Consider the following 8,053-nt stretch of genomic DNA (forward strand, 5'->3'; position numbering starts at 1 on the left):
CTAGTTCTAGCCATATGGTCTATTGGAAATTACATAAATGCTGTAAGGCCTATTTTTTTTTTTTTTTTTCTGATCTGAAAATGATAGTTATAATACACTCATCTTAAAAGGGTAGGATGAGCTTATATATTTAAAGCACTTATTACAGTGCTTGATACATAGTAAAATTCTGAGTAAAAAATAGGAGTTGTTACTTTTTCTTTATTACTGTTATTTTTAGAGAAATTGCGTGAATGTGAGAGATCAGGACTTTGTTTAAAGTTGATTCTTGGTAAATGTTTGTTGCATACATAATAGAAGAATAGAGTATATTGGTCACAACTGCTAGAGAGGAATGAGCAGGGAAATATTCAGTCATATACTAAATATTTATTAAATGTTTCTTGTGTGACAGGACCCAAGGATACAAAGGTAAGTTAAAAACTAATATGGATCATAACCAGTACAGGTGAAGGCAATTAGTAAAAAAATCATACAAACACATGTAAGATTCCACTACAAATACAGTGAAAGAGAGAAGTATTCTGTGTGTGTATGTGTGTCTACTATATATGTATGTGTGGGTATATATGGCCTCCCTATTGGCTCAGTTGGTAAAGAATCTGTCTGCAGTGTAGGAGACCTGGGTTTGATCCCTGGGTTGGGAAGTTACCTTGGAGAAGAGAATGGCAACCCATTCCAGTATTCTTGCCTGGAGAATTGCACAAACAGAGGAGCCTAGCAGGCTACAGTCCATGGGTCGCAAAGAGTTGGACTGAGCAGCTAAGTACACATCCACATATATATATATGGCTTCCCTAGTTGCTCAGATGGTAAACATCTGCCTGCATTGCGGGAGACCTGGGTTCCATCCCTGGGTTAGGAAGATCCCCTGGAGAAGGAAATGGCAACCCACTCCAGTACTCTTGCCTGGAAAATTCCATGGTTGGAGGAGCCTGGTAGGCTACAGTCCATGGGGTTGCAAAGAGTTGGCCATGACTGAGTGACTTCACTATCTATCTATCTATCTATCTATCTATATATATATATATAGAGAGAGAGAGAGAGAGAGAGAAAGAGAGAGAGAGATTTGATCTACTTAGTAGAGAAAAAAATCTTTCTGAGGAAGTGATACTTGAATTGACATAGATTAACAATTAACTTGGGCTTCTCTGGTGGCTCAGATGGTAAAGAATCTGCCAGTAAGTCAGGAGACCCAGGTTGGATCCCTGGGTCAGGAAGAACCCCTGAAATGAAAGGAAAGCACTTTCAAGAAAGTAACAGCATAGGGAAAGTAGTTGTGACAGCCATGTTTTGGACTATATAGTGGACAGAAGGAAAAACAGTGGAGCTGCAGCAGAAGAAAAAACAGAACATGTGATGAGGTACATGGGAGAATAGGTAGAAGGGAGATTATATATGGGACATATGCTTTTCGAAGGGGTTCTGTCTTTACCTCATAGGAAAGGGCATTGTGTTAGTTTCCTATCACTACTTAAATCAACATAAGTTTGTTCCTCTACAGTTCTGGAGATCAGAAGTTCAAGATTAATTTTCCTAGACTAAAGTCAAAGTGTTGGCAGATCTGTTTCTTTCCAGGGCTCTCAGGGAGAATCTCTTTCCTTGTATTATTAGGTTCCAGTGGCCACCTGTATTCCTTGTCTTTTGTCCCTTCATCTTCAAAATGCATCTCTCCAGCCTCACCCAAATCTCTGCTTCTGCCATCACATCATCTTTTGCTCTGACCCTGAACACTCATGAATCTCTCTTACAAGGACCACCGTGATTACATCAAGCTCACCTAGATAATCCAGGATAATCTACCATTCTCAAGGTCCTTACTGAATGCACTACTTGCATTCATTTGAAAGTTCTTTTTGCCTTGTAGGGCAACATTCACAGCCTCTGATAACTGGAAGAAGAATATAGTTGAGGGCCAGTATTCAGCCAAGTACTGAAGGCTCTACATTTGTTTAAACAGAAAAAAAAATGACATACTCAAAGTTGTATCTTTAAAAAGTTGCCCTGGCTGCCTAGTGAAGGACAAATAGGAGAAGGAGTGGATATATTGGTGAACCAGTTGAGAGGTAAATGCAGTGGTCCTGGCAAGGAAAGAAGGAAAGTAATTTCATCATGGAGCTGTGAACTATAGCACCTTGCCTAAGGAGGGGATATGTATATACTTAAAGCTGATTCCCATCGTTTTACATCAGAAACCAACACAATGTTGTAAGGCAATTACCTTCCAATTAAAAATAAATAAGGAAGTCTGAAGACTGTTAGAGTTAGCATGAATCTTAGAGAACACTGTGAGTATTGTGCTGGGTCAGTCTTGTACTTGTTTTCCAGAGCTCATATGTGCCTCTAATCTAACTCAACATTCAGTGATATATTGACAGCTTGAAATCAACCATGATGGGTCTATTTACAGCATAGAAGTTGGCAAACAATAGAAATCAGAAATCCCCAAGCCCTCCCAGAATCCAGTTGTTTATGTAACCTACAAACTGGGCTAAGTGATCTCCCTGTTTTCTCAAAGTCCACTTCCAGTAACAGCGAGCTCACTCCTCTCTACCATGCTGTTGACCAGTCCTGATTCTCATTCATTTTTCTGTAGAAACAGAAAAAAGATAGTAAAGGCCGATCTTTCAGAATGGGATTGCTCCCTTCCACTTCAGTATTTTCTATGAAGTGAAGTAGCTCAGTCGTGTCCGACTCCTTGCGACCCCCGTGGACTGTAGCCTACCAGGCTCCTCCGTCCATGGGATTCTCCAGGCAAGGATACTGGAGTGGGTTGCCATTTCCTTCTCCAAAAATATAAAAATATGGAATGCTTCACGAATTTGCATGTCATCCTTGTGCAGGGGCCATGCTAATCTTCTCTGTATTGTTCCAATTTTAGTATAATAAACATATAATATTTTTGTCATTAGAAAAAATTAAAGACAGCTTTTCTTTTTAAATGTGTGTTTAAAAAAATACATGTGAATGAAGACACAATGGAAAGTGTATTTTACAATGTTGATTGCTAAGCTATGATCTACTCACTGTAAAAATGGATTCCTACCTGCAATTATGTATAAGTTAGTCTTGAATTTTCCATGGAATTTGTTACAGGTCTTTTTCTCTTGATTTGTTTAAGCTAGGAAGAAAGATGATCTGAGTGATGTCGATAAAAAGAATAACACATACTTAAAAGTAGTAAACATTCAAAATTATGAAATTATAGAACATAAAACATCATGAAAGAGTTGCAAAAGGAATTTTATGTTGGAGCTGTACGTGGTCGTGAGGCAAGAGGAAGTAACTAAGGATATGGTCTCTGGAGCAGGACTTCCTGGGTTCAAATCCCGGCACTACTGCTAGTTTCCTCTGCTCTCTGGGAAAGAACTAAAGCTTTCTTTGCCTCAATTTCTTCATTTCATTTGTGAAATGAGGATAATGATAGTTCCTCAGGGCATTAGATGTTTGTGAAATTTAAACTAGTTACTCCACACGGACCTCTCCAAAGAGTGCCTGCCACATATTAAGGCCCCAAGCAGTATCAGCTATTTGTTGATTTCAATACAGATTTTCCTCTAAGAAAAGTAATTTAAATATTTACTATAATTATAGCCCTCTACCACTGTCTTTCCCCAGCTGATCTGTCCAACAGAGAAAACAAGTGATTTAATCAAGTAAAATTGATATAAAAATTTTCCCAAATATATTAGATATTTGGTTTTTTCATATTTGTGTATTGAACTCCAGTCTATCTCTGTATGCTTCACTTATAATTTTTGAGCACCCTTTCTAATCTGGCTATTAAATCCCCCAAAATGTTACTACTACAACTTAATTCAGGTATTTCTCTCCCTAGAAGTCCCCCCTCCCTGATAGAATACACACACCCATCACTCCTCTTTTCTTCTGGCAAGTTTTCTGAGGTGTGTACCAAGTTCTTGAAGAGCTGAATATCATCCTGCCTTGAGATAAACAGGAGCCAGCTGGCACCATTTATCTCTTCAAATTACAAGAAAATGTGAGAAACAACAGGGTGTCTATATGGGGTTGGGCAGAGCCCTAAAGGGCAGCCATGTGTGAAAGATTATATCGTGTCAATGAGCTTGAGAATTAGGTGTAATCCTGGAAGGTTCAGACTTGACAAGACTTATCTCAACATGGTTTCATGATCAGAGTTTTAGATTTTTTTTTTCCTCTACACTATTTTAGCTGCATCTTCAAAAGTTAGAAATTTCCATGAGAATGTTGGTGGTGGGAGGAAAATAGTTTTCTTGCTTTTCTGCTAGAATCAATATAGTTTTTTTGATGGCACCTCCAAATCCCAGGAGATATAAAATATTTAAGTTTTCTAATTATTCTTTGTCATTGTTGAATTCTGTCACATCATCTTTTTATGTAGGCTAAGTTTTATACTGCATGACTTTGAAAAGAAACAAACACTCCTTTATAAGCATTTTATGTCCCATATGAGCTTAATATCAGTGAAAATTCATAAAGGATTTTTATTCTAGTCAAAATGTTATAATCTATTTGAAACCACATACAGAAAGATTAGCCAAGACGAATATATGCATGATATTTTTAGAAAGCAGAAAGAAGTAGAAATCTTTCTTAGCACTTCTTTTTGTGTATATGCCTTAGTGAAAGAAGAAATTACATAAGAAAAATCATACATTTTAAATCTGAATTATTAGAAAGGAAGCATAAAGTTTCTTCCTAGAATAGACATTTTTTTTCAAATATTCATTCTAGTTACTACATTTAAGAGCCATAAGAATACAAAAACAAGAAAATTCACTTTAAAATGTGCATAATTGTAGAATGTGGGGAAGCTGGTTGAAATGAGTATAACTGAGAAAGTTTTGTATATTGAGACTAAATGAAAGAAAACCTTGGAAATTATGATGTTTACCTTACTGCATAAACAAAGAGATACTATATACATCAATGACTAGGAATTAGTTTTTTCTTTGTTTGAAATACTATTATTACTGAATTCTTTAAGAACCTGAATAAAGAAAAGGTGCATGCATACTTATTTTTTGCAAGGCAGCAATCTTGTACAGAAGACAATTTAACTTTGATATGGGCAGACACTAGAACTAGTCTTCAGGTAGTTTGTAATTTCCTGTAAAAGCATAATATCCAGGGTCACAACCAACATCACTTTCTAGAAAGTAGATTTTTGGCAACAAGTATTTTTGTTCAAGTATGATAAAACTATTTTGGGATATACTACAAAACTAAAAATATACAGTGAGAGTGTATGTGTAACCTTTAGAATTTTGAATCCCTTCTATACGCCATTCTTTATCATACACAAGGATTCACTGTAGGCCAGCATCCTGCTAGAGCAGCCGTTCTCAAATGTTTTCATCTTAGAATCCTTTGTAGTCTTAAAAGTTATTGAAGAGTCCAAAGAGATTTTCTTTATATGGAAGCATATCTATCAATATTGATTGAATTAGAAATGAAAACTGAAATTTTAAAAAGAGAAGCAACACAAAAACAAAACATAAAATTAAAAAATTAAACAAGCATACATAAACACATTCCATTAGTCATGGATTGACAATACTATGTCTGGTAGTCACTAGAAAACTCGCCTGGATACTCATGAGAGAATAAGAGTGAAAATATAAATAAGCTCCTAGTATTACTATGAAAATAGTTTTGACCACACAGATCTCTGAGTCTCAAGGGCCCCTAATCATCCTCAGAACTCACTGAAAACTGCAGTGTGTTGCAGGGTTGGTAACTGAGAAAGTTATCACAACATGCAGTGACAACACTCTAAAGAGACCCAAGGGGGAAAAATGATCAAATAGCATCCCTCAGGGTGTCTGATTGGAAGTTCATATTTCTATTGAAGATACCTGGATAATGTCTTCAAGCATATGCTGCTGCTGCTGGTGCTAAGTCACTTCAGTCGTGTCCTACTCTGTGCAACCCCATAGATGGTAGCCCAACAGGCTCCCCCGTCCCTGGGATTCTCCAGGCAAGAATACTGGAGTGGGTTGCCATTTCCTTCTCCAATGCTAGAAAGTGCAAAGTGAAAGTGAAGTCGCTCAGTCATGTCCGACTCTTAGCGACCCCATGGACTGCAGCCTACCAGGCTCCTCCATCCATGGGATTTTCCAGGCAAGAGTACTGAAGTGGGGTGCCATTGCCTTCTCCGCTTCAAGCAGATGATATTTATTCAAAGAGTAAAATAATGCCTAGACAGCATATTAAAAAGCAAAGACATTACTTTGCCAACAAAGGTCCGTCTAGTCAAGGCTATGGTTTTTCCAGTGGTCGTGTATGGATGTGAGAGTTGGACTATAAAGAAAGCTGAGTGCAGAAGAATTGATGCTTTTGAACTGTGGTGTTGGAGAAGACTCTTGAGAGTCCTTTGGACTGCAAGGAGATCCAATCAGTCCATTCTAAAGGAGATCAGTCCTGGGTGTTCTTTGGAAGGACTGATATTGAAGCTGAAACTCCAATACTTTGGCCACCTGATGCAAAGAGCTGACTCATTTGAAAAGACCCTGATGCTGGGAAAGATTGAAGGCAGGAGGAAAAGGGGACGACAGAGGATGAGATGGTTGGATGGCATCACTGACTCAATGGACCTGGATTTGGGTGGACTCCAGGAGTTGGTGATGGACAGGGAGGCCTGGCATGCTGCAGTTCATGGGGTCGCAAAGAGTTGGACGTGACTGAGTGACTGAATTGAAAAACATGAAGGAATGGGCAGCATTATTTTACAAATATTTATTGGGTGCCCATGTAATATAACAGGCACTGAAGAGAGAAATGATGAAGATATGATCTTGTCCCCTGACATATTCATAAACAAGGGAAAGAGATCACAAATGTGCTCTAATAGAATTAAAAAGAAATTCTCAGACAACCCAGTGGAAGGAATGATTTCTAAAAAGCTGTTTCAAGAAGTCTCCATAGAAGAGGTGATGTTCATGGCCAGGCATTCACAAGGAGTGCTCACAATGATCAGGAGTGCTCCAGGTGGTTAGTTCTAAGACAACAGCTAGCAGAGGGCAACTCCAGGTAGAAAGATGTACAAGGCTGATGCTTTCACTGACTGGAGCATCTGTGTGGGGTAGAAGAGGATGGGATACGTGGGGTTAGGGGAGAGATTAGGTCAGTTTACAGAAAGGTTGCTTAAATACTTTTTAAGCAGAGAGATGACTTGTTTAGAATTATGTTTCAGAAAGTCAGCTTAGTGTCTTTGTAGAAGATGAAAGTGGTGAGAGTGAAACTGGAATTTGGAAGAGTGCTTTGGGAGTATCTCATTAATACAATAGTCCAACCAAGACTGCAGCCACAAAATTAAAAGACACTTGCTCCTTAGAAGAAAAGCTACGACAAACCTAGACAATGTGTTAAAAAGCAGAGACATCACTTTGCTGACAAAGGTCCGTATAGTCAAAGCTATGGTTTTTCCAGTAGTCATGTATGGATGTGAGAGCTGGACCAGAAAGAGGGCTGAGCGCCAAAGAATTGATGCTTCTGGACTGTGGTGTTGGTGGAGACTCTTGAGAGTCTCTTGGACTGCAAGGAGATCAAACCAGTCAATCCTAAAGTATATCAATTCTGAATATTCATTGAAAGGACTGATGTTGAAGCTCCAATACTTTGGCCACCTGATGTGAAGAGCTGACTCCTTAGAAAAGACCCTGAAGCTAGGAAAGACTGAAGGCAGGAGGAGAAGGGGACGGAAGAGGACAAAATGGTTGGATAGCACCACTGACTCAATGGATGTGAGTTTGAGCACGCTCTGGGAGATGATGAAGGACAGGGAAACCTGGTGTGCTGCAGTCCATGGGGTTGCAAAGAGTCTTATATGACTGAGCGACTGAACAACAACCACCACCAACCAAGAAGAAAGCTGTGTTGCATAGGCTCTGGAACCAGTCAGTTCAAACACTGATTTCTCCTTTGTTTTGGGAATCTCCAACAATTACCTAACTAATATATGCCTTAATTTCCTCATCTGTAGAACAAAAATGTAACAGTAACTACTTTACAGCATTGTTGTAATGATGGAATGATTTGATGCAATAAAATA

General features: G+C 38.5%; 1 non-coding gene across 1 annotated transcript; it reads right to left on the bottom strand.

Annotated features, from left to right (window-relative positions):
• Positions 1-2,798: 2,798 nt before the first annotated feature.
• Positions 2,799-2,903, bottom strand: LOC133253577 (U6 spliceosomal RNA). Its single transcript, XR_009738352.1, has one exon. It is a non-coding gene; the product is annotated as a U6 spliceosomal RNA (small nuclear RNA).
• Between the last annotated feature and the right edge of the window lie 5,150 nt (positions 2,904-8,053).

Source organism: Bos javanicus, chromosome 8 (genome assembly GCF_032452875.1).
Source record: "Bos javanicus breed banteng chromosome 8, ARS-OSU_banteng_1.0, whole genome shotgun sequence".
Taxonomy (NCBI): domain Eukaryota; kingdom Metazoa; phylum Chordata; class Mammalia; order Artiodactyla; family Bovidae; genus Bos; species Bos javanicus.